Source organism: Ambystoma mexicanum, chromosome 8 (genome assembly GCF_040938575.1).
Source record: "Ambystoma mexicanum isolate Mex_15411 chromosome 8, UKY_AmexF1_1, whole genome shotgun sequence".
NCBI classification, from domain to species: Eukaryota; Metazoa; Chordata; class Amphibia; order Caudata; family Ambystomatidae; genus Ambystoma; species Ambystoma mexicanum.
Genome location: NC_090929.1, coordinates 1,633,719,663 through 1,633,745,013, shown reverse-complemented (window position 1 = coordinate 1,633,745,013; position 25,351 = coordinate 1,633,719,663). Strand labels below are relative to the sequence as shown.

The 25,351-nt window shown below is 43.9% G+C and overlaps 1 protein-coding gene across 2 annotated transcripts in view; it reads left to right on the top strand.

Moving 5' to 3' along the window:
- The window catches only part of LOC138473825 (deleted in malignant brain tumors 1 protein-like), a 733,343-nt gene that overhangs the window by 229,544 nt on the left and 478,448 nt on the right, over positions 1-25,351 (top strand). The window lies entirely within an intron of this gene.

Genomic DNA, 25,351 nt, shown 5'->3' with positions numbered 1-25,351 from the left:
ACTCCTCAATCCAGCCAGACCTTATCTCTCCCAACCAAACTGGCTAACCATAGCTAGGGCAATAATTGGGTCAAGGCTAGACTACTGTAATGCCCTCCTGGTAGACATCTCCCAATAAAACCTGACCAAACTACAACTAGCAGAGAATAATGCCCTCAGGGCTGCAACAGGCATCTCAAGACGTGACCACATCTCCGAGGTCAGGAGAAAGGTCCACTGGCTCCCCGTCAAGGAGAGAATTACCTTCAAAACACTTGCCCTGGCGCACAGTGCCTCCACGGTCGTGCTCCACCCTACCTAGCTCAAAGGATTAGCCTTCACACTCCCATCAGGCCCCCCAGAGCGGCCTATACTAACAGAATCACTGTACCCTCTACCCGTAGAGCGAGAGCGGGCGGTACAAGCTTCCCCAACATGGCTTCCACACTGTGGAACTCCCTTCCCCCTTCCATCAGGGGGATTGATTCCCATGCGACTTTCAGGAAGGCCATCAAAACTATGCTCTTTGTCTAACTTATGTATTTTGTCCAATCTGTACTTTAACATGTTTTGATAATGTACTCTGCTTTTGTGCCTAAATGTCCACTGTTAACCGCAACTAATTTCTGTCGCAAGTATTTGCTGGGGCCGCATTCATGTAACCCTGAATCAAGCCTTCATAAGCCTTCTCAAAGCGCTTCGATGTCTGAGGGCTGCAGTGCGCTCTACAAATACAAAATAAAATAAATAAATGTATTCTTGCCCTAGTGATAATGCACACCTCTGTCAGCCCCAGGGCACACTTTCTCCTGGTGCTGAAACATATTGAATATGTGAATGCTATAACAAAGATATACGTAAAATGGTACAAAAGCTGTTAACTAGCTGGATAAAGAAGACTCCAAATGAACAAGCAGAAGATGATTAAGCAATGCCAAAACACCAGTCAGTTCCACATATTTATAGAAAGATATGGACACTCTGTGTGTTGGTAAATCAAATAACGCAAACTATATGTTTACATTTTATGTTAAAGGCTATATTATGCCTGATTTTCTTTAGGAAATACTACCCAGGACTAGTAGCTTACTAAGTGCGTTTGCCCATGCTCTCGGTGGTAGTACTTATCATTGCAAAGGATTCAGGATACCTGGTTGCACAGTCCAGGATGACCAGAAGATACTGGTTCCTGACCTGGACAAGGGAAGGGGCCCATCACGTCCACACCTATCTGGGAGAAGGGCTCTTAAATGAGGGATAATAGCTTGGGAATATTGTGCTGGAATGTATTTCGGCACACTGGACATCAAGAGCAGATTTTTTGAATGCTCTGGTGTATGCTGGGCCCGATAAAGCACCTTGGGACATGGGCAGCAACAGCCATTGGCACATTGAAACTGCCACTCAAGCTATTTAATTGCAAATACCAATCACACCGATTCCTTACTTATTTTTCTCACTTGTCACTTTACATTGATTTGTATATAGAGATCCTGTGGAAGGGAGGTAAGTTTACTTTACTGGTTTGAGTGAGAACTATGCTATACGGTATACACATTTATATACCCCTGTTATAAAGGCACCATGCACCACTATTTGCTGTTTGCCGCTCGCCATGTTAAAACCACTGTCTGCTGCATGCAATAAGCAGGATGGTACACTGCACTCGGTGTTAGAACAGCACCTTGCACACCTATCAAGAATGCTCGCTTTCACTCTTCTCGCTTCTGACGTATATCCGTTTTGGCATAGCTAAGCATGTTCTCTGCTGTTGCCTTCTTTCTCCGAGGCAGCTTTACCAAGTGGAAGTCACCATATTACAAGGCGCTTTCATACAGTATATTGCAAAGATCAAAGAAACCAAAGAATAGAAAAGGTTTTCCTTTTCAGAGGATAAATTGAATCCGTTAGCTGCAGGCATTTGTAGCAACAATGAAAAGAAAAGTTGATATTATTATGAGGTATTTGTTATTAATACGTTTTTAAGTTAATGTGAGTCAATTATGAATGTTGGTTAAATGCCACAGCACCAGTTTGACTGTTGATATGTCATCCCTTATAGACACTATCAGGAAGAACATGTGGGAGATAGAAAGTCTGGAATCAGAAGTGAACGTTTTTTACTTTCCTTTGCACACTTAAGGAAGGGCCAACGTGACATGAAAACCAGCAAATAGTAAGTCCATGGATAGTTTCGCAAATGAAGTGTCCTGTCATCAGGTTGCCAAGTTCACCTTTCCCAGGGTGGGCAACTCCAGGAACACAAACTAGATGCTGGGCTTCCTGGGTCCCATACTCATGTCTAGATAACACCAGGACTTCTCTAATATTCCAGAGCCAACTCGGCTTCTTGCTGCTTCTCCTGGATCTGTTGCTGGGTCACCTCGAGCAGCTGCAGATATAGCTGGAGTTGGAGTCAGCACCAGGAGTCCCCACTTCCTCTTTCTAAACCCAGACCTGCTCTCCTCTTTCCTCTCTGAACTGACATTAACACTTTCTGAGTTTAGGGGTGGGCGGGTGCATACCTTGGGTTCCCACGTGAAAATAACCCTGTGTGATTCGGCTCAAGCAGAGCTTTGGGAGAACCCTGATAACATTGTGAGGTTAGCTTCTAATAGCCTAAAAGGTACATTTGTTACTGCTTGCAGGAGGAAAATGATAAAAGCAGCACACATGCTGAAATCAGGTCCTGGGTATCTGGCAAGTAAACCGACCTTCGGACCTGAGGAGTATCTAGATAGCATTGGACCACCGGACGCAAGAGCCCTGTATATTAGTTTTGGAAAGGGCACTTTACATGTTACAAGTGTAACGAAGCATTAGACACTGGGGGGGTTCAGGTGTCGCCCTATGTGTGTCATCTGTGAGGAGACATTAGTACATTTCCTGTTGTTATGCAATGTGTTGAAACCATTAAGAGTACAGTATCTGAGACCACTCCTGAGGGAGGCAGGCACCTGCTCCTTGCAGGCTGCCCTGGAGATCTGTAAAAGCGCTGCAGATCATTCAAGATTAACCTGTGTAGCCCAACATGTGCATTGGGATTGGCTATGTCGAAGAAAACTGTGTATTAGGTACACTGTAGCCATGCCTTGAGGTGTGGCGATGCACAAAGAGCGGTATTAGGGCTGCGAGCATGCAATGTTTCTTTTACACCCCCAGTTTTAAATGTTGGTCTGTTTTAGTATGTTCATTACATGTATGGCAATGTTCACCGGGCCTGGTTATGTGTATCCGGGCAATTGGCTGACTAATGTATCTAAGTGTTCAGGCCCGAAGAAGGCAAATAATGGCACTAGGGCTGCGAGTATACTCTCCCTGTCTTTTTTTTATATCTGCTTTATGTATTGCGTTTTTTAAAATATCTTTTTATGATCATGTTTTTAACTCATATTTTATTTTTGGATCTATGCCTTATGATTGTATGAACTTTGATGGCTTTTTACTGCTGAATAAAGTTGATTTATTGATTGAAATATGAAAGAAAATCAGTGCGACTGTCGCTGCCAACCATATCAAAGAAATGATGGCACATACAAATCTCGTCTGCTCCTAGCCCTTCTTTCACTAACATGCTAATTTATTTAAGAAAAGCTGATGGATGACGCTCTCTCGATTCTTTCTTAATAAACATAATCGCACTGCAGATAACCAGTCTCTGTGTGTCTATGTGTACTCCTCCCATGCCAACCTTAAACATTCCATTCGATTTGAACTTTGCATCCAGGGACTTGTAGTATACGTTTATAATGGGGAAATCCAGAACTACAAGTCCTAGAAAACAAAGTTAAAACCAGTGCTTGCCCAGTTGCTCCACAATTAAATGTGAAATGGATAATATTGTAGGTATGGTGTATGCTTTAAACTTTACAGGATACATAATGTAAAATATGTGTGGGCCCTGTAATTTAATTTTAAAAAAAAGTATTACCAAAACCGACTGTCTCCTAGCACTATTGAGGAAAAACTATAAAAATGTTATCTGGCTGCCCCACCCACTTAAACATCTGGGCACACTAGAAAACAACTGCCACCCCTCCCACTCAGCCATAATACACAAATGGCAGGCACTAAGCAGGCACTAAGCAAAATGGCAGCCACCCCCTACAACTCCCCCTATGCTGCATCTAGACAAATACTAACCACATGTTCCCTGCAAACCCCATCCTCCACCATGGCCAGAGCTCTGCCCTCTTTACTCCCCCCCTGTTCTTTTTTCCCCTCTTTTAATCCCTCTCTCCGTTCTACCTTTACTTTCTTCCTCCCCTCCTGTTACATTTATTCAATCCTTCCCCTGCCCCTCCCCCAACACTCCTGTTCCCACTCCACTTCCCCCCCCTCTCAGTCAATTGCTCGTTGCACTGTTTTGCTGAATGATTCAAGTTGTAATTTGCTCATAAAGTTATTGTTATTACTCTGTATTTTGTTGTTCCAATGTGCAGCGCCTTGGTGTAAAGCGCTCTATAAATCAATCAATCCTGTAGCCATGCAGAAGGAGGCCATCCAGTCCTGTGTTTTTCTTTTTGAATTCTGGAACTTGTAGTTTTTCTTTCCAATTTGGAATGTAGGAAAACTAAAAGTAATTGAATTCCAAGCAAAAACAGGACTGGATGGCCTTCTAGCACATAGCCACAGGAAACCTGAAAGCTGTGCATGTTTACTTTTTTAAATACAAAAAAAACAAAGGCAAATGAGTGCCAAGAGACCACGTAGATGGCAACAGTACGCCATATAAGAACCTTTAACATAACATAAGATCTACCACCAATAACAAAGAGACTACCCACCACACACAAAGCCTGCCTGCCTCCCTTGACAATCACAGATATTTAAATGTTTAAAAAGTACATTGTCGGGTTCTAGAAAAAAAACAAAAAAAACTGGCTGCCCCACTGCTTAAACACAGCCTTCATTCCCTGAAGCCAAATGCTTACCACAAAACAACAAAACAGGTTGAGAAAGCGCTCCCCCTCCACCATAGCCACATTCCAATTTACAAAACAGCCATACTGTCTGCACCCACTTCCACAATTATATGCAAGAAGCAAACTTGAAGCAAGACCTGGGACCCCTTTCCGTCAGCCACATCAGTGTTAAGATGTATTTCTGAACTCTGACCCAGTGGGCAGAGGTTCAGAAGGCCAGCCTAGTTTCTTGGAACAGGGTAATCTTTTGGATAAGCCAGACCAATCACGGTAGCATTGGGGGCGGTCAAGACTAGGGGCCTCATTACGAGTTTGGAGGTAGGGCATGGCTGTCTCCAAACTCAGGTCCGGGTCCTGCAAAAGGGGACTTACCGGGCCATTCCGACCTTGGAGGGCCCGGTAAATCCCTTTCACGGGACCCGGGCCTGGTACAACCCCATTCCCATTTGAGCCCCCATAAGGTTCAATGGGAATGGGGAGGATGCTAACAACGGACCCGTTAATGACGGGCCCGTTGTTAGTATCCTGGCCTGCTAGCGGGTCCCGCTTTTCACCTCTGGTCTGACCAATGAGGTGTGAAAAGCGGTACCCATTGCAGACCTCGTAATCTGGTGGCCCGGAATGAACGGTGCCGGTCCCATACCAGCACTGTTCATTCTGTGGCCGCCAGCCTTGTAATGAGGCCCTTGGTCTCAGGAGCGGTGAGGGTGATCGAAAACCCACAATGAGAACACACAGTAAACAATACCACAAATTACTCTCAGTCAGGTGTATATTAAAAATATAGATACATGTACATGTATTCAAGGCCTTTTAAGTAAAACGCAAAGTAAATATTCAGCAGTAATGACAAAACAATTGTAATTGGAAGAAATCAATACCCATCACAAGAGAAGTTCTGCAATGTGTGGATTCCGCGCAATTTAATGCACTGCAAAGCCATGTCGAAAAAAAAAAAAATAACAAAAAAAAAAAAACTCAAAAAAGTAATGACAAAACCAACAACACTAATCTAGCAAACATATATACATCAACTAATGGCCAAAAGGGATGTTACTTAGTACAGTTACACAACCTGTAAAGAAAGGGGTTATACAGTTTGAATATCTGTGGAAGTCCTTCACAATTCAAACCCTAACTTGAGAGGCAGTCCAGTCCCTAACATGAGTGGAGCCTTCAGCTCAAAAATACTTTTGGTGCTGGCGCACCCTATCGTGCGGTTAAGTCAAAACAGGGTCTCTTTAAAGGGCTGTAGTGACTCAGCAAGGTAGGTGAGGCAGTAAAGAATAAGTTCCCACTATTCGAGGAGGGTCTGCCCAAGAAACAGGCAAAACAGGATCCAAGAATTGGGAATAGCTCGCTAGCAGAGTCTTCCTCAATAAAGAAGAGTGACCCTCAAGACGCTCTGGTGCGTAAAAATGGGTGGATGCGCAAGGGTCCACCGGTAAGGGTTGCAAGTACTCACTGACCCTCAGTGCACTCTGTACCAAACTTCGGCAGTCGAGTCCACTTCTGTTGCAGGTTCAAATCCTGCAGTTGCGCGGTTCTGCGGCTTTCATGGGCTTCATTCCAGGAATTATTCCGTGGTGGGACAGTGGCGATTTCTCCGCTCCTGGTGAAGGAATCAGGCCATTCCTACTGCAGTGAGTCTGAAGGCACAGGGGGGCACAGCAGCAAGGCACCCATGAAGTTCGTCACCACAGCTGGGAAACACGGTGACCGCATGTGCTCCGGTTCAGGCGTACTCTCCTAATTTCAGACCTAGGAATGCTAGGTTTCTGAAACCCAGCGTTAGAGTGCCTCATACCCAGAGTTTACAGTCCCCAAAGTCTCAAGTGTCAACTCGAGATGGCAGCGGTTCCAGGGAAAAGGTCCCGTACGAGCTGGTCAGTTCACTTGGCGGTCCAGGAATACTCCTGAAAAGGCTTGCTTACAGGTTAAGTTGGAGGTGCCGAGAATAGTTTGTCCCACTACAACTGGTCGAAGTGCCCCTGCAGGCCTTCTAGGATCGATCAGAAACAGGGGGTCCGATGGGACAACAGCAGGCCCAGGGTGCCAAACCTTCCAGTGGGTCTTCAGCTGTTCCACGAATCTGCTTCGTCGATTCAGGAAACTTGGCTCCTTTACTAAGTTTGGTGTGAACTCAGAAGATCGACCTGGAATGGATGTAAGATGCCTTATCTTATCCAAAATCTCTTTTGCGCCAAAACTAGGAGAAACCAATGAGAGATCTGCTCACATACATCCATCCCGATGTGAACCAATCACGAGCCACGGTGGTCCCAGTCATCCCAGCACACCAGACATCCCGGCACCCAGGATGTGTATTGGAACTAGACAGCTGCAGCTGTGGGCACACACACAAGGCAAGCAGAAGCCTACGAAAGCTTCGATTTGCGCAGGGTCTGCATGACCAAATAAGGAATTTCCCGGTAAACGCGGTATGGATGCTTAAAAATTCTTGAAAACACATGAAAAGTAACAGCTGCCATCAGCTCTGTCCGATGGCACACTTGTACATTCACCGAAAAATCCTTTGAGGGTGTCTAGGGCCTTACAAATGAAAAGAGGACCCCAGCGCACTGTACTGTAAGGTACTCTGTCCACTGATAAAATGTTAATAAGAAATAGCAACAAAGTGTAAGACTAAGTAAAACAAAGTCTCTGAGTACTGACTGTCTTAAGGGCATGTCAGTTTCCCCATAACAAAATGAGCAAAAGCCCAGCAGAATACAGCAGAAGGCTGGGCTCCACTGGCAAATATCAGGTGAGGGTGGTCCGACAACAGCAAAAAATGGGGGGGGTACACATCTGGAGGGAAAATTACACATAAATAGAAATCTTTCCTAACACTCGGCCCTCCCAGACCAAGCACAGGGGGAACTAATCCACCCCTGCATGAGCTTCTTGTTCAGGCTCTGGTTGACAAACAGAAGAGACCCGAGCTTCAAGCGATAAGGAAGCCGAAAACTTAACACCAAGATCCTTCACCACTGAAATTGGAGCAGTGTAGTACCCGCAGAGCAGAAGGTCAAAACGTAGGAGTGCAGAGGGATGAAGCAGAAGGAAGACCAATCACCAGCACCTCTGTCTTGTCCGCATTCAACTTAAGCCAGTTGTCACTCATCCAAGAACCCATCACCTTCAAGCAACTCTGCAACTCACACGCCGTGTCAGGCTGAGATTGATTAAGATGTACAATATGTAAGTTCAATTCAGCCTGTAACAACTATGGCGAGTTTCCTGAGTGGTTTAGTTAGAGTAAGAGCTTTTGTTTGCAGCACCTTGCCCTTGAGACACTGCGACTGTCCAATGCTTGAACTAAGTAAATAAAAATAACCACAAGGACTCTTTGGTGCGCTCCAAATTATTAATGTATCTTCTTAAATTTTGTATTCAAAGTCATACATCCCTTATAGTTCAATCTGGAAATTGCCTTTGTTATGTATTCCATTCATACATTTTTTTCAATTATCTCAATTTTTTCTTCAACTTTGTTTTCCTCTTAATTCAATTTTTATTCTCAAACTGAATTTTCCAGTATTTGCATTGTTATCTTTTTCTTTTCACCCTCTTATCTCCCTCTACATGTGTTTCCCCATCCTTTCAGGTGGTTCTTCAGGAGGGTTTTTGTGCCTTTTGTGTAATTATTGCCTTAGAATTATTTATCTGTAAAGTGTGGGAACAAGAATTAGGGCCTCATTACACGGATGGCGGTAAGGATATACCGGTACCGGTAAAATACCGGTACCGGTAAATCCTTACCGCCTTACTACGAGGTCCCTTTGCGGGTTGGGGGATTTAACGCCTGCTTTTTGAAGGCGTTAAAATCCAACCCGCTAAGGGACCTCGGAGCTAATTATGCACCGCAAAATTGCGGTGCCGTAACTAGCGCCTTCCCCATTCCCATAGAGCCCTATGGGGCAGAAATGGGAATGGGGAAGGGCAATGGTGGAAGGGGGATTTACCGCCCCTCCAACCTTGGAATGGGGCGGTAAATCCCCTTTCCGCCAAGGCGGTGCCGGTATATTACCGGCATGAGCCATGGCGCTAATAGCGCCATGGCTCACCGCCTACCGTGTAATGAGGCCCTTAGAAATATGAGTGACTGAAAAATACATTGGGTCCGTGTTTATGTGATTTACACTGAGTTTACAGTTATGATTGGTTTTATGTACTTACCTCATATTGTGGTTCAATATTTCAGACTTAATCCAGTAAAGCCACTTATTTAGATTCAAATATTGCTATTGTTTTTCAAGCAGTTGCTGTGGATATTCCCATATGTGCCATGCGGTGTGGCTCAAGTTGTTCCCATGATGTTATGTTTACCATCTATTCTGGAGAAACGGTAAAGTACATTTAGTCCTTTCCCCATACTGCCTGCTATCCTTTCCTCGCATTCTCATTGGTTTAAATGGATGATCTGCCTGTTTCTGACCTCATTGTAGTCTTGGATGCAGATTTTTCTTTGGACTCCCAAACCGCATAGAGAATCTGATCGTGTTTCCCAATACTGCTTCTCAAAATGGGCGTCTATTTATGTGTGTCATTACGAGGGAGCGTGATGACGTCATGATGTGCTAGATGTCAATTACGTGATGCGCGTAATGACGTCATGGCCTGCTTAACGTCTGTGAACGTTGCGGTCGCCATTTGTAATTGGGAAATTTTTACAGAGGCCCAATAGTGGATGTTTGCAAATAAATGTGGAGAATTCTTAATATCTGGTTGTTCCTGACACATTGTATGTTTGGCATGTATTTGGTTTTTGCTTATAAAATATATGCATGGCATAATCGTATATTTTGCAGGTGTGGTGTCAATTACTAATATTATGAATTGTCCATTTTTAAAAATTGGCAATACAGATGTTGTCTATTTTTCTTCATGTAACTTACCTTAAGGGTTTAAAAGACAATATGCATATTTCATGCTTTTTAACTTAAGCTGTTCCTATACATTAATCCTATGCATTTCATCTGTTTGTTTACATACATTTCTTGTCGTTGGGATACCCTCTATCTCCAATTGTTTACCATTATCATATAGATTCAACATGATTTATGACTTGAAAATCATTGCACATTTTTCATAAGAAGTGTCCCTTTTCCGTATCAAAGTTCAAACCATTATTACAACAGTCTAGATTGCAAATCCAAATTGCTTCCATTTGAAGTAATGCTTTTTCTCTGCTGCCTCGCCTAGGTGGGGTTTTAACAATTTCCTGTCCAAAATATCTTATCCCTTCTATGTTGGCTTTCGCATGTACAGATTCAAAATGTTTTCCTGGAGGGTATCTGATATCTTGATTTTTGATTGTTCTTAAGTGTTCTGAGAACCTTGTTTTCAATGATCTGATTGTGCTGCCCACATACAACTTGTTGCAGACACATTCTATCACATACACTACATGATTTGAGTTACAATTGATGAAGTCTTGAATTTCATGTTTCTTGCCATTTGGTAGAATGATTTCTTGTTCCCATTTTCTGCATATTTGCAGTAGTTACACATTCCACATTTGTAGTCACAAGTTAATTTTTCTGCTTACCATAGTTTGCTTTTGCCTTTATTCACCTTTTCCCGTACAAAGTGTGAGGGACATAGTATCTGCTTTAGGTTCCTTGCTTTTCTGTATGTGATACTTGGTTTGTCTTCTGTATGGTCTGTTAAGTCATTGTCGAGTTTTAATAGAAACCAATGTCTATTTAGAATGTTTCTCAAAATCATGTTATTTGTATTGTATGATGTGATGAATCTTGTTACATTACTCGATTGTTTCTTTGTGTCTCCAGATTTATTTTGTAATAGTTCATCCCTTGATAGCGCCTTTGCTTTCTTGAATGCTTTGGTCAATTGCGGTTTGCCATAACCTCTTGCTTGATATTTGTGAAAAGCTGTATCAACATGTTTCATCATTTCTTCTTGCTGAGTGCAATTTCTTTTAATTCTCAAGAATTCGCCATATGGTATATTTTGAATGATATGTTGATGATGGTTACTCCTGGCATGCAGGATGTTGTTTCCTGATGTTGGTTTGGTATATAGTGTAGATTGTATTTTGTTGTTGTCTATATACAGTTCCAAGTCTAGAAAATGAATTTTGTCAGTGCTTTTTGTTAAGATGGATTTCTGAACTCGGACCTGGAGGGGCAGAGGTTCAGAAGGCCAGCCTAGTTTCTTGGAACATGGTAACCTCTCGACAAGCCAGACCAATCAGGGTAGCGATGGCGGCGGTCAAGACTAAGTCTCAAGAGGGGTGAGGGTGACGGAAAGACCTCAATGAGCACACAAAGCAAGGACACTTACAAATTACTCCAGACAGGGGTTATATTAAAAATATAGAAACATTTATTACAAGGCCTTTGTAACATCGACCATAGCAAAGAATCACAATAATACTAAAGTAAACCAACACATCACAACCAATACAATATATATACAAGACCGAGGGGTCTAAGGAGTTAGGAGCACGTAATATGTAAACCACCTAGATGGGGAGGAAAACAGGCAGTGCAAGTAATCATTAGACCCAGTTCGACATATGAAATACACCTAATTAGGAGGAAGTCCGAGCCCTACGAAGAGAGGAGCCTTATGCTCAAAAGTACCTGCACGTGCTGGTGCCAATGGACAAAAGAGGGCCTCTTCGAGGATATCAGGCAGTTCAGGAAGGTGAATGAAGCGATGCAGAACAAGTCCCCACTACTCAAGCAAGGCCTCCACTTGTGGGTAGAGGCAGGGTGAGAGTGCAGGATAGTTTCGCTATTTTACAACAGCGGTAGAATCGAAACGGACTCCTGCACGAGGGGTCACCGGTTGGTGTATGGACTACTCACCGGTCCCCGACGCAGGCAGACCCAGACTTCTCCAGTTCAGTTCACGTTGCTGGCAGGTTCAGCTGTGATGATCAGGGCGTCTTGACACCGTGTAGATTCTGCATAGCAGGATGCAGGGTCGAGGGTGTCCCAAATGCAGCGGATGTGCACAGGTTGTTACCACAGCAGGGCAACAAGGCAACCGCGTTTACTCTGGTCCGGGCGCACTCGTCTCACTTCAGACCTGGGAATGCCAAGTGAGAAAATTCGGTGAGAGTGTGCGGTGGACGCAGAGCAAGCAGTAAACCAAGTTTCGAGAGCTTTCCCGAAACGGCGGCGGTGACAGAGCAAATCGTCCTGCGTAAGCTGGTCAGCCCACTGGTTGGCCCAGGGACACTTACGAAGAGGCTTACTTGCAGGGTTTGATGAAGGTGCCGTGAATAGTTGATCCCAGTATTCCAATGGGTTGAAGCGCCTTCGCAGACCTTCTAGGACGATCAGATGCAAAGGGGTCTCGCAGGACGACAGCAGTTCAGGGTGCCAAACCTTCAGCGGGTCACCAGCGGTTCCTCGACTCAGCTTCTTGTTGCAGGATACTTGGCTCCTTATCCCTTGTTCGGTGTGAACTTAGGAGATCGACAAGGTAGAGGTGTTTTCAGCCTCCTCTTATCCAAAGTTCCCTTCGCGCCAAAACGGAGAGGACCCAATGGGAGATCTGCTCACAAACACTCACACCATACGTGGACCGATCACGGACCACGGTGGTCCCAGGCATTCAGGACACTCCAGACTTTCTGGCACCCAGGATGTGTATTGGGACCAGACATCCCAGCCCACATCCTGGGGGCACACACAAGGCATGCAGAAGCCCGCGAAAGCTTTGGGGTTTCGCGGTAAAGTGCATGACCAGATAAGGACTGCCCCGGGCCGGCTCGACCTGGGGGAAGGTGAAGGGGCAAGACGGTCAGCGGACAGGACAAAGAACCTCGTGGCATGGCCATTTTGGAGCCAGGCCACTCATTTTTGCCAAACACGGTAAGCGCGGATAACATGGCGAAAAAGGGTTCAAAACACAAGAGAAACGATAGCTGCCACCAGTCCCGTCCGTGACACATGTGCACAGTTCATAATAAGTCCAGCGAGAGTTTCTAGGGCCTTTGGAATGACTAGAGATCCAAGAGCGCGGTAATGTAAGTTACGGTGCGCTCTTGTTTCATGTTGCACAAAAGCTGCAACATGAGGAAAGGACTAAGGAAAACGAAGTCTCCCAGTACTGACTGTCTTAAGGGCATGTCAGTTTCCCCATAAGAATTGAGCGAAAGCCCACAGGAGTGTGGCGGAAGGCTGCGCTTCTCTGCCAAAGTCTAGATCAGGGTGTAAAACAACAGCAAAAAGTTTGGGGGTTGCCACATGGAGGGAAAATTACATACAATTATGAAATCTTTCCTAACACTTTCTTCCATTGTTCATTTTAAGTTGTATTCATTGGTATTTAGAAATCTATGATATTCCTTTAGAGATTTTTTATTACCTCTCCAGATTACCAGTACGCATCTATATAGCGCCCCCAGAATACAATGTTGTTATCTTCAGTGAATGCCCGATGTGTCCATGCATGTTTTAATTCAAAACTCCCCATATATAGATTTGCATAGGGAGGGGCACATTTTGCCCCCATTGCAGTACCTTGATGCTGTTTGTATATGGTGTTGTTGAATAAGAGGTTGTTATTGTTCAATACAAAATTTAACATTTCAAGAATCATGTTGTTTTGGTCCAAATACAATATTGATCTTGCTTTTAGAATGTAGTTGACTGTTTCCATTCCTTTTAGATGTAAAATACTTGTGTATAGTGCGGTGACATCGAAAGTGACCAGTCTGAAATCATCTTCCCAATCAATGTATTCGAGCTGTTGTATAATATGCTTCGTATCTTGTACGTATGATGCAAGGCTGGCTGCTAAGGGTTGTAGTTGTCTGTCTATGTATGCTGATATCGGTTCACTCACTGATCCAATTCCATTAATAATTGGTCTACTGAGTGGTATTTTGTTGTATTTTTTGTGTATTTTGGGGAGGAAATATATTGTTGCAACTACCAGGTGTTTGTTTCTTACATAGTCGTACTCATCATCCGTTAGCAAACCATTCTCATGCCAGTTTGTGCTCATGTTGTTCCATTCTTCTGTGATGCGAGGCAAGGGGTTCAATTTTAATTTTTCATAACATGTTGCATCATTCACATGTGTTTCTGCAATTTGTATGTAGTCAGTTGTTTTTAGGAGGACTATTTTTCCTCCCTTGTCTGCCTCTTTTATTGTAATTTCATCATTTTTGCTTAATTCATGAATGGCTTTTCTTTCCTTAGCGTTCAAGTTCTGTGCATTCCATTCCAGTTGCTACTTGGATATGTAGTTTTTTCTCAGATCTTTCTGTACTGCTAACACAAATATGTGAATTACATTTTCCATAGCTAGTTGTGGTGTAAATTTGGATTTTGCTTTTAGCTTTGATGTTTCAATTAGTCCAATATCGATGTTGCGGTCTGATGCAACTGACTCCATAGTGTGGATGTCTTCCATTTCACCAATGTTAAGTAAGCTGGCTGTTTGTTCTGTGTCTGACACTGTTAGTTCTGATGGCTGTGATTTCTTAGTGTGTGGTTTATTTGGTTTCGTAAAAGTTGCATAGAATTTTTTCAACTTCAACAATCTGCTGAATTTAAATAGATCCAGGTTCATTTGGAAGTAGTTCGCCTGATTTGTGGGGCTGAAAGATAGCCCTTTGTTTAATGCCGTGACCAATTCTTTTGATGGGTCTAAGTCAGTTAGATTTAGTACTAGGTCCTCTTTCAGTAGGGATTTTGTGATCTTGTTTGCATCCCTGTGCTTGCATTTCCTCCTGCTTGATCTGTTCTTTCCCCTTCTGCCCCACTTTGTTGGCCACCATTTGTGATTCCTTATTGTACTTGCTGGTTTCTCAATTGTTGAGTGCTTTGATAAAGTGGGTAGGTTCTTGCTTGTCTGTGTTTTTGATATTCCTCTAAAAAAGAGTATGCTGCCGATGTTTCTGGCGCCTTCGTACTTAAACTCAGTGTAAATCACATAAACACAGACCCAATGTATTTTTCAGTCACTCATATTTCTAATTCTTGTTCCCACACTTTACAGATACATAATTCTAAGGCAATAATTACCCGAAAGGCACAAAAACCCTCCTGAAGAACCACCTGAAAGGATGGGGAAACACGTGTAGAGGGAGATAAGAGGGAGAAAAGAAAAAGATAACAATGCTAATACTGGAAAATTCAGTTTGAGAATACAAATTGAATTAAGAGGAAAACAAAGTTGAAGAAAAAATTGAGATAATTGAAAAGAAATGTAATAATATCATGTATGAATGGCATACATAGCAAAGGCAATTACCAGATTGAACTATAAGGGACATATGACTTTGAATACAAAACTTAAGAAGATACATTCACAATTTGGAGTGCACCAAAGAGTCCTTGTGGTTATTTTTAAGATGTACAATAATCTGTGTATTGTCAGAATAGAAGTCATCACAGGCCATGGGAGTAGAGTCTAACCAGATTATGGAAATAAGCATTAAATAGAATCAGGGACAATGCTGAGCCCTGAGGGACTCCGCACAGCAGAGGTGTCGCCTCAGACTGAAAAGTAGAGAGGGAAAGAGATTGGGTATGGCCAGACAGAAATTACTTAAACCACGACAACACCTGGCCAGAAAGGCATGCACCGGCTAAGTGGTCGAGCAAGATGGAGTGGTCCGCAGTGTCAGATACAGCTGACAGAGCTAATAATATCAGTGCACCCCCTCCACCATGATCATAGAGTCAGGCCAGATCATTGGCCACTGAGACCAGCACGCTCTCTGTACCGCAGCCAGGGCAAAAACCTGACTGAAATGAGTCAAACAAACCTGAGTTTTCAAAAAAAGAACTAAGTAAAGGGGGATCAAGAATTCAAATAGTTTCCTAAGAAATGGTAATAATGAGATGGGGCAAAAGTTGGCTGAAGTAGTAGGATCGAGTGACAGCTTTTTCAATAGGGGAATTACGAAAGCATGTTTTAATTCCGCAGGGATAAACCCCGCTGTGCAGGAGTGGATCACCGCCTGAGCAACCGAGGGGACGATGGATGGCATAATATCTTTCAGTGCAGCTAGAAGAATAGGATCATGAGGCGAAGCTGACTTCATTTTATTTGTACCAGATACTATGTCTTCAGGTGAAAAAGAAGGAAAACTAGGCCACAAAGTAGCTGGGAAAGGAGCCAGAGTGGGTGAGGGAGATGCACCTGCTTTCAAATGTCTATAATGTTTAGATAAAAGGGAGTTACAAAGAGTTTGAGAGGGAACAACCCCCATCTGGGCAGTAGATTTAGAAGATAAAGATTTAGATTAAATAATTCCTTTGGCTGATTAAGGGCTGTCTCAATATGATTAGTATAAAGAATACGTCGAGCCTCATAAATAGCTTCACGATATATGATGGGAACTTGACATAGCTGTGTTTTGTCAGATTGACAGTAGGCTTTTCTCCACTTCCTTTCCGTCTGTCTCTGTTTAATTTGAAGTAATTCAAGGTCCTCATTGAACCAAGGTTCAGAGGGAAGGACTCGTTTTTGAGACTTAAGAGGGGCCAGACGGTCGACAGCACAGCAAGTGAGGCTAGGTCAGTGACCAATTTGAGCTGCGAAGTCCGTAGTGGAAACCCAATTCCCTTTCTTTTTTAGTATGTTAACTTGGTCAGATACAGAGAGGAATTTGTGCTGCTTTCCTGGGGTCCAGACATTTTACCGGATATAGTTTAGGCTTCCCCCCTTTATCTCATTATATTGAACAATTTTCAAATTACATAATTTCAGTCTTAGTTGCAATTTCCCAATATTTTTGTAAAGTAGCATGGTTTTTGTTTTCAAATCCTTGAAGGATCAACTTGGGAATTTCCTTGAGTGCCTTCTTCTTCTGGATGAGTTGAAAATGCAGTCTAACCTTAAATATTCACTGGCAGGATTGTGATGGGTGGATTTAAGCTTGGACGGGATCCTGTGTGCTTCTTTGACCTCAAATGAACATGATTTGATCTTCAGAAGATTTGAGGTTAGCTCCTACAATGGTCGCTTTTATTTCGCCCATTCAAGCCAAAAACATACAGAGGTCAGACTGCTGGTTCCTGTTTTTGATTTGACTATGGATTTGCCTATGCGAGGAACTTGGGAGAAGACTAGCACTTCACATCTAGGTCCTTGCTGAATCTTTCACTTTGATATTGCTGCAGTGACTCGCAAACCATCTATGTTATTTTATTTATTATTTTATTGTTTAAAGCGCGGACCTAGCTCAAGAGCAGTGTCGTGCTGTACAGGGTCTGGGTTCTGTGAGAGGTCAGCGAGGCAGACAACTGCTTGTATATTTTTCAGAATTAAACATTTTGTTAAAAGAAAAAGATGCAAATAAATCCTTGCAAAACCTACTCTATCATGGAGTTCCCTACCTAGTCTAAGAACTAAGCTAATCATTCATAACAGAAACAAAATGGCCCTCACACTAGACAACAAAACATATAAAGTACATGAACAACAAGATAAAGGAAGGAATAATAAATAACCAGTAACTTGGATCTCCCCAAATGTTCAAACAGAAGAAAAAAGTCTTGAACCAGTTCTTGTAAGTTCCAAATAAAACAAATGTTCACCAAACAAAAATCCTCTGGTAACAGTTCTTCAGATCCACTTGAAAAAGATCCCTTTCCAATGTAAGCCAAGGAAACGGCACCAATGGTAATCCTGGACGTCGTCATCACAGGATGGCTTTGTTACAGTTCAGAACATAGATTAGCCACTTCTTCTTTTACAATTCTACAACTGTTCATAACCTCTGTAGTATAGCTGGTATACTTGTCAAGATGCTTCTTCTTGGGTTGTTGTACTCCTCTTAACAACCCCCTTTCTACTACTATCACTATGGAAACCGACTCCTTGGTTCCACACTGTGCCACTACCATCAACTTCAATATGACATCTGCTGACAGTCTTTTACACAACCACAGTTCTGGTACTTCTGCTTCAACTTTATATATGAGAATGGTTAGGCATTTTAAAGACAAGACTCTTCGACCTCGACCTCTACCGGTAGGCAAGGCACTCTTCTAATCTTTGTTCCATGAAAGGGGCAGCCTATTTGCCTCTTCAGTCTGCCTTCCTGCCACCAAGATAATCTGTCTCTGCTTCTAGACTGACTTTCTCCCAACTTCAACAGTCTCAGCATTAAAGGTTATGTGTTTAATCTTCTTACAATCAGCCAGCTCCCTTCCCCAGCTTTATATATAACTTCTTGGTTCCAGTAGCTACCTTGAAGCTGTATTGCCACACTACTAGCTTCAGATAACAATATCTCACGTGTATCAGAGGATACTGGACCTTTAACAAATTCGCCCTTAGGTGTATTGCTTTAAACAGGGTGTTATTCACTATAGAAAGTGTTTGGGAAATGCGTACTCTCCTTATTAGCACAACCACTTCGACTTTTAAAGAATGTTCGTTCTTGCAGTTACAAGGTTCACTCTGAAAAGGAAACATGAATTTAGGTATATAGGACCATTCTTTCAGGTAGAATTGTCTGTAAGAGATTGTATTCCCATGTATTAGTCTGAGATACTTTTTACTCTGGTCGGGAAATCTTAATTGGTCACATGTGGCCTTCCTTTGATGCTGTAAAGTCTGGTAACAGTCGTGAAAATGTGCTTCTGAGTTTTCAGAGACTTTCGAAAACGTTCTCCTTTTTAATTGGAGACCTGCGACCACTCCAGAAATATAAAATCTTTCAACAATGGCAATGAAAGGCTTTTCTTCATACACAAGCACTATAGCTTTTACTCAAAGTGCGCGTGATACATTTCCATTGTGTAGAACAACTTCCACAAAGACAAACAACTTCTACTCTTACGCAAGCCATTTTAGAGCTGGTAATAGTTACTGCTTCAGCTTCCCGACTTCTGCTTCTTCTACGGCTTTAGGCACCCTTGGGACCCAGACCACTCTGCAGCACAGGTGTCTTCGGTCCTGCCACGTCAACTTGGTGTCTCCTGCACTTCTCTGTCCCTCGGCTTGCTTCTTGCTATGTGCCCCGGGTTGCAATTATAGTCACTCTGCACGCCTCGGAAGACCTACACTTTCAGCACGTCTCTCTCAGTGCAGTCACGGCAAGGCAGGGTTTGTGAACACAGGACCCTCTCAGTATTTGCAAGTGAAATCTGCTCTCTCCTTGTCGCAGCGTCCCTTAAGTGATCACCTTGTGCTCTACTCCTTCTACTACTACTGCCAGCCTTACAGCTCCTGCTCCAACTTCTTCTCCCTTCTTCATTCTGCTGCAGCCTTTTATGCCTCTTACTTGGGGCAATTGATTTCAGGTGCAGGCTATTATTGTTTATTGCCTGACCTTGGCAAAGGCTGTTAAGCCTAATTGCCTGTCCTCTACTTCTTCATTCCTCTTTAGCCCTTCTTCGTCTCAGTCCCTATGAGATTCAGGGACATGCAGTTCACTTTCGCAGAGTTATGTTGACTCACTTCTTTTAATTTTTTAAGGGTAGATTTAATTCCTTTTATATTTGTAATGGAGGGCCATACGTTTTAACTCTATTAGAGGAAGATGTGGTAGAGCGGGCAACACTTTCACTATTCTTTTTAGTGTACCCTTGATATTGAGGAGGATATGTGATGTTAGGAATCAAAAGGATTCTGACTTTTGGTACAATAGGATGTGGTGTTATACCCTTGGGGTTTACCATCTAGTTTTAACAGGAGGTTGAGAGTTATTAAAACAACAATAAGCCATCACCTCCTCTGGCATAGTGGTAACAATATTCCTTTTGGAAGAAGAATACTGCGCCTCATCCCACGGAATCTCCACCCAGGTGATCCTCCCGCAGTACACCACCTCTAGGATTAGGATCAGGAAGCGTCTGCCCTCCCCTTGTCACCTGGGAGGAGACTTTAGGCAGGGTTTAGTGAGGGATCTGCAGGATTCTTCATAGTACCCAGAGTATGGGCTGGCATCTTTTAACAGTAGCGCAGTACTGTGAGTTACAGTCTGTGCATTGGTCTGTTCATCCATTGGGATTACTCTTTGATATCACTCTTGTGTTTAAGACTAACTTTAAGCCATACTGCTCCAGTTAAAATAAGGTATGTGGAGCAAATGAAAGCTGCTTATAATTACTTGCATTGCACCCCACACAAATTGCACCCTTTGGTCACAGACTTATATTATCTGGTGGACAATCACGCATTGGTGAACTTTCAGAGTGGTTCCAGTAATAGACGTTCAAAAGTGGTTCCAGTTGTAGACTTACAGAAGTCAGACTAGACAAGTGCCATACACGGGGGGCGTAGCTCTGCGTTGTCAATCAGAAAGTGGATGCTGCTGCAATGTTCAAATAGACCACCTCAAGTAAAATGTCCACTTGATTAGTGGCGGTCAGCTTCTCATCTAGTATCCAGATCAAAGGATGCTGCAGAGGAGGAATGGGTGGTGTGCACAATTTAGGGGCAGCAGTGGATCTCTAATCTGCTTTTGTTACCCACACCCGCTGCAGTGCTAAATGGCAGACCGAGCCACATCACACCAGGGAGGCAAAATTGTATTTCTGTGGTCGGACATCAGCAAAGACAGCCACTATCACAGCCTTCTCGTAGACCTTCTGAACCTTAATATGCAAAAAGCCCCCCAAAGGGCAGGATTTTGATTCCATCGGATGGTGCACCCCGCAGTTTACCATACAGTGCTTCCCTTTCACTCCCTCTGCATGCCCAATGTGGCCAGGCCATTACACCCCCACTCACCACCTTACCCACTCAAACGAAACATGCTCCCTCCTCCTCCTCCTTCATGCACACCACCCCGCTACCTACAGCTTCCACGGCCCCTCTGCATACACGTATTTATCCCCATGCTTGTGCCTACCACTTCCTTCGTCTGGCAAACATGCTCCCTCGTCCTCCTCCCTCCACCCCACCCCGCTACCTACAGCCACCCCGGCCCCTCCGCATACACGTACTTATCCCCATGCTTGTGCCTACCACTTCCTTCTTCTGGGCTGCTGGTGGCCCTGCCTGTTCCGGTGAAATCTTCTTTAGGTTGCATTTCCTTGAAGGTATCTTTACTTGTGTTTCCACTAAATGCGGTCTAGAGAGATATAATTTTGGGAAAGCATATATCTTACACTGCCAACAGCCAAGTGATTGTGAAACTAGATTAAGGTGACAAGGCCGCAACTCTTCCTTTTTGGGATTTCAGTTGGAGGAATCTTGTAACACAAATTGCTGTCAATCCAAAGGCTGTCGAGAAGTCATTGAGACATTTTTTGAGAATAATTCTTTACATATTGTTCTCAGTTCAAGGAAAATTGGAACACATCGTGTCACAAACCAAGACATTGTAACAAGGGAAAGTTGTTGGTTAAACCTCCTTCCATGAGAGATTGGTGTGGAGAATATTGGAATCAACACCATTATCAGGTTTGAAGATCGTTGTAGGAGTTTTCTTCCTGGCAGGCTAGCATACCAAGGAATGGCTTATAGTAGTTAGTCCTGGCAGGCCAGTGGACCAGGAAAGAAGAAGATGGTTTGCTATAATTGGGGCAGAAATATATGTGGAAAGTACTTTTGTTGAATGAAAAGAATTTATGTACTTTATAATTCATAAACAAGCAGTAAAATCAACAAGAGAAGTTGCTTTTTGCTATCCTAACGAAAGTGTTCTATTTTATGAAGAAGTATTGAGAAAGAACAACATGCTACCTTGAGAAGAAGACGTTTCCTTTTGAAGAGAGTGTCATATGATAACAGAACAATTGCATTTGGTTTTGGAACCTGTGTTTTGGGGGAGAAAGTCAATCTTCCATGCAAGAGAGATATTGTGTAAGACATTGGGGTGTTTGGACTGTCAACCACCTGCAGTGAAAAGAACATTTGTTGTTTCTCTAAGAAAGACTTTGTGGTTGAGAAAGTCTTTTCTAATTCTTTGAACAGAACTTTATTGAAACAGAACTATAATCTGAGTATTCCTGAATTGATCTAGGGGAAGGTAATACAGCCCTGGTTGCAAGGAATTCTTGGAAGAACATTTCAGTTTCAATCACAAAAACTGTTTTTGTTGAACCAAAAGTCAGCCATATTTTCGTTGTATAATTTGATTGTATGTATTAGTGTGAGGGCCAGAGGTATTTTGGACACTTGCTCATTTTTTAGTTTGTTCGGGAGGGACCTCTCTGTTTTGTTAGGCATTTACCAGAACCCCTTTTTACTTTGAATAAATGGCAAACTTTGAGAAAAAGTTAACATTGAGAGGGGAAGATATAATGGCTTTGCCACAGTAGGTGGGAGGAGAACATTTCCTCCTATAGAGAAATATCGGGGAGGTTCCGGCAGACCAGGTCAGCCCAGAGCAGAATCAATAACCTGTGGCTAAAGGTACAAGAGAGTGCAATAACCTCAGGGGAAAAGGAGTGTGTCATTGGTGGGCTCTAAGAGTGTAAGTACTGGGGACCAGGGCCATAGAGAGGGGAGCAGCCTAGTGAATAGGGAACTACCCAAGCTGGACTCAGACCTGTAAAAAGCAGACCTGAGCCAGAGGCCCAGTCACCACTTCTACCTCTTTGGTCTGTTCCGAATCCTGGGGCTTGTTGCCCATGGAGTCCCAGATCTTTGTACTCAACCAACAAGTGTTGGTGAACCCTGAAAATGTGCAACCTGGAGACTAAGACCAGGGTTATAATTGAACAGTCAAGCAAGGGCAGACCAATGCCAGCCATTGGAACGTTGAAAGAGACACTGTACTATGTTTTCACTTTCCCTAAGCGATTCCCCTGGAGAAGCAAAATTATGCATTTCCACACATCCCTCACTTTCACAAACATAGTACTTTCATATTCAAGGACATGAGGCACACAACAACCCAAGAGGTCACATAAAGCGGTTCCCACTCAAGCCCGAATTAGTTTCTTTTAGTTTCTTTTTTGATACTCCTCTCACTTTGAGTTATCCCCCACACTTGCCTTCCCTGAATCATCTTATTCAGAGAAAGGAAATCCTAATAAAATCCTTATTTATTTATTTATTTATTTGCATCTATAGAGCGCACAACTGAACTCAGACCTTGCGGCGCTATACAAGAAGGCTTACTTAGTTACATCCATACATACAAGTTACATAGCCCGTGTAGTTGGTTACATAGTGCTAGCAAGAACATACAATTAGCATAACCCATTTTGGAGGTTAGCTACAGCATACAAATGCAAGAGTCCAAATAGGTGGCACAAACATGCTACTTAACCCCTTCTTGTGGGGTGGAAGTAGCATCTAGTGCATAAGTCAAATCAGGAGGCATCGACATGTGTACAGCCCCATTGGGAGCATGGGGGGTGGGGAGCCAAACATGCATATGGGCGACCAGGGGGTTGGGGGAGAGTAACACATGCATACAAGCGACCATGGGGGTGGGAGGAGACAAACATGCATACGGGCGACCAGGGGGTGGGGGGAGAGTTTCACAGGCTAGTACTTCATTGGACTCGGACCGGCAGTAGCGAGCGTTCAGTGATAATACAGTGCATTTTTAACAGTGCGGAAAAATGCGGTCTTGCAAACACGATATCTTGGGGTACCGGATATTTATAGGACGTGGATGATAGAGTCATTGAGGTGAGATTGCGCATAGCCATGGTAACGATCAGCTGGCTACTCGTGTTGACCAGAGTTTGGAGAGGGAGTCTTACATTGTGGAGTACCCGTGGTAGGGTGGCAGAGTGTGGCAAATTTTTGAAGGGATAGCATTGGTCAGGCACCGGCATCCCGGTAAGACAGAGAAAGACAGGACCCTTCCTCACGGCCCTTCCCCTAAGGCCCGGCGTCGCCTCCCAGCTCTGTTGCAGCTGGGGATTCGTTGCACCAAGCGTCCAATCAGCAGGCTGCTTGGTGTGTCGTGCCTCTCCAGGCAGCTCCGTAAGGCCAGGCAGGATGGCAAAGCTGGCGGCCATGTTCGGCAGGGTTCTTGGGCCACAGGGACCCGTGGTCATGGAGGCAGGTGGAGTGTCTGTAGTTAACACTGACTTGGTCTTGTTTAATGTTCAACACTAGGTGCACCTCCATCACAGAGTATAGAGTGATACCTTTTATCTGCCATGCTACCCTGGATTTAACATCAGTCCAAATGCAAAAAGAGAAGAATGTTGGAGAGTCATGAATTCCAAAGATCTCTGTGACACGCCAGGACTCCCAATCAACTTTGCCCGAGTCTGTCTCTTTAGAACATAATGCAGTCTCAAGGTAACACACTGTAAACTGTATATACTGCACAAAAGGCTCCCTTTTTATAACCTACATGTTTGAGTTCAACTGCTTAAATCTTAGGTCATGGGTCCCTCAGACTTTTTAAATGTTTTCTTTGAGGGCCTCTGAGAAAGTGTAGAGTAGGAGCCAAGTACCTCCACCTCAACCGTTCCGCCCCTTTTACCTGCATGTTGGAAACCAGAGTATGTGACATACACAGAGCAGTTGGAACAACAAAGGCCAAAGGAAACCATTAGGGCAAGGTTCCCATTGAGGAAACCATATCTACATACAAGGAGATATGATGGTTGTTTAAATAAGATTCCTGAAGAAGCAGAGCAAATAAATGACAAGGAAGAATGGTAACGTCACCAACCACCGCCAGTATACGTCACACAGAGCTAGAAGAGATGCAGACTCGAGAATGAATATATTCTAAAAGGCATCAAGAGTGTACCAAGGATAAGTGACATCTTGGGATCAAGGTGAAGAAACTTATGCCACAGACACAGATGAAGACATTAACAGGGTAATTCATAGAATTTCGCAGAAAAGTGTCGCAAGCGGCTGGCGCAGAGTGTCCGCGTGCGATTGACTGCGCCAGGCACGTGCGCTAAAACCGATTTCCGCGCACAGCGTATTCATGGATTTTAGGCTTCCAAACCAGCCGTGGTGCAGAGAATCGCAGCGACCCTGCAGCAGCGCCAGTAACGCCCCCAAGAACGCCCTCGCGCAAGGAAAAGCCATCAAAATCGCTAAATCATCGCAAAGGGCTGCGCTAACCCTGGACCAGTTCACCGGGCTGGCAAACAGCAAACGCCAAGCGGGGAACGTGTATTTCAGGGGTGCGCGGGAAGTTCCACACGCGATTGGCCCTGTGCAAGCAGGGTACGTGTATTTCAGGGGTGTGCGGGAAGTTCCATACGCGATTTCAGCAGGGTACGTGTATTTCAAGGGTGCGCGGGAAGTTCCACACGCGATTTCAGCAGGGTACGTGCATTTCAGGGGTGCGCGGGAAGTTCCACACGTGATTTCAGCAGGGTACGTGTATTTCAGGGGTGCGCGGGAAGTTCCACACGCGATTTCAGCAGGGTACGTGCATTTCAGGGGTGCGCAGGAAGTTCCACACGCGAATGGGCCAGTGCGAGCAGGGTACGTGTATTCCATGGGTGCGCGGGAAGTTCCACACGTGATTCCATCAGGGTACGTGTATTTCAGGGGTGCGCGGGAAATTCCACACGCGAATGGGCCAGTGCGAGCAGGGTACGTGTATT